At 41.0% G+C, this 2,320-nt stretch overlaps 1 pseudogene; it reads left to right on the top strand.

Moving 5' to 3' along the window:
• Positions 1 to 683: 683 nt before the first annotated feature.
• Positions 684 to 1,388, top strand: LOC142157741 (E3 SUMO-protein ligase NSE2-like; annotated as a pseudogene).
• The last annotated feature ends 932 nt before the right edge of the window (positions 1,389 to 2,320 follow it).

The following is a 2,320-nucleotide window of genomic DNA, read 5'->3' as shown; positions in this document are numbered from 1 at the left end:
CACTTTTTAAGGTCTCCCAGTGTTTGTTTCCCTCCTTCAATGCTTTTTTTATGACATTACTGAGGGATATTACAGGTCTTCCATGAAATTATTAGAGATGTTCACTGACCCCCGTGTTTTTGGTTTTTGTTTTGGTTCTGGATTAAGTTTGTGTTTTGGTTTTGACAAAACCGCCCTCCCGTGTTTTGGTTTTGTATCTGTATTTTTTAGAATAATTGCTAAAATATGCTAAAATCACATAATTTTGCTCTTTTTTTTGTTCCTACATTATTATTAACAACAATAACACTAATTTCCAGCCATTTCCAGTCAATTTTGAACACCTCACAGATCACAATATTATTTTCATGCATTTTCAACCAAAGACTGCAGTGAGTTGGCTGGATGCTAAGCGACAGACCAATGACACAAACACACGGCAATTCATAGCACATCTAGGAAATACTGCAACACAGCAGTGGCCAAAAAAAAGAAAAGTGGTGCAAGATGGAATTGTCCTTGGGCATTATGTAAGATATTGAAAAGGATATGTACAGTTTAACAAACCAAACGTTCCAGCGACAAGGAGTGCCACTTTTGTGGCTGAAGTGCTTGCTTTGTTTCTGCCCCCACATAACAAGCTACCAGTAGCTTAGTTGCCTTAAGCCCAACAGTGCTGTCAACAAACTCTACATTATTAAACCATGTCTGTCCGTGCTGCATCTTTAATCTTCTTCTCCTCTCTGGATACCTCCCTCTCAACTCTGAAGAACCGCCAAACTTATGTAGACACAGGAATGGATATTACAACTGTAGTGGTATTAGATCCGCTTTAGACAAACTGTGATATGGAACATGTGGGCAGCATGAAATCCATCATGTTGGAATACGCTGCATTGAACAGGGATTTAAAACAATATATAGATGCAGTTGAGGAGACCATACTTAAGTTAAAACGTGATTCACCCGATGAGATCGCGGATTTATGAAAGCATGTACACGAGATATACACTGCGCTTCAGAAGAATAATACAGAGGAGGCCCTGAGGCAGGATGATAAATATGTCCAGTTTAAAGAACAGCTAAGAGACCTGAGAAAACAAATGGGTGTGTCACCAGCCCCTGCAAAGGAAGCCTTGGAAGATGAAGACGAGGACATCCCTGTCACGCAGATCACTTCGATAACACAGTTGGAGATGATGAACCCAGTGAAAAACAAAGTATGTGGCCACACGTACAAGAGACAAGCAATTGAAAGGATGATTGAAAACAAGCTTCAGAAGTATAAATCCACTAGGTGTCCAAACATTGGCTGTGATCATTCTGACAAGAGTATATCAGATCTTGTTCCAGACAATGCACTAAAAAGAGCCATTGACATTCACAGCAAAAAGCAAGGTCATCACTGAGCTTCGAATCGGCCACAATCCCCAAAAAATTAGATTATAGCTAGATATCTTTGACGTGCAGACTAAATACACTTTGTGCAATGCTGATGAAACACGAGCAAAGTAGAAGGCTGGAGTAATACATATACATGTCTATTTAGACATCCATGCTTACATTGCTTCTGCAAGCAACGTTGTTCTTTGCTAATAAAACTGTTGTCTTTACAGCATTAAGAAAAACAATTCCTCCACCATTCTTTGGATGTTGATAATAGGAATAGGTGGAATTATGGCAGAGTTGTCACTAATTTCGGTCAATTCTTTCACAATAGACAAGACCAGATGTCAAAATGTTGTGCTGAGTCATCTGCATCAGCAATGGGTATCTTGGCGAAAGCCAAGTTTTGCAAAGCACACAACAGAATATAGCACATTGGCACACAGCGGTAGCTGAAAGGAAAAGTGGTGCAAGATGGAATTGTCCTTGGGATTTTGTTGGATTTCAAAAAGGACATGCACACTTTAGCAAACCCAGCACTTCAGCTACAAGGAGTGCCATTTTGTGGCTTAAGTGCTTGGTTTGTTTGGGCCCCCACAAAACAAGCCAACAATGGGCTTAAGGCAGCGAAGCTAACAGTGCTGTTAATGAACAAAGAGAAACTGACCTGAGCTTTAAGTGTTGGAAATCCGTATAAAGAAATTAATTGAACAAAATCTAAGGGGGTACAGGACAGAACAGCCGCAGATGGAAGGACCCCCGGAATTTGACCCCCTCATGGAGACCTCAGACCCCACCACAGTCTGACCCAACTTGCATTGTTCATCCGGGACCTCTCCATGTCCCTAGTTTTCCACCTCGTGAAGAATGTCACCTACCACCACTTCGCAAGGAAGGACTTTCTGATGGATGAACACTTGACACCATGCATTCTACATGAAATACCGGACTACTA

Source organism: Mixophyes fleayi, chromosome 5 (genome assembly GCF_038048845.1).
Source record: "Mixophyes fleayi isolate aMixFle1 chromosome 5, aMixFle1.hap1, whole genome shotgun sequence".
NCBI lineage: Eukaryota > Metazoa > Chordata > Amphibia > Anura > Limnodynastidae > Mixophyes > Mixophyes fleayi.
The sequence above is the reverse complement of the archived record's forward strand: the minus strand, read 5'-3'. Positions and strand labels throughout refer to the sequence as shown.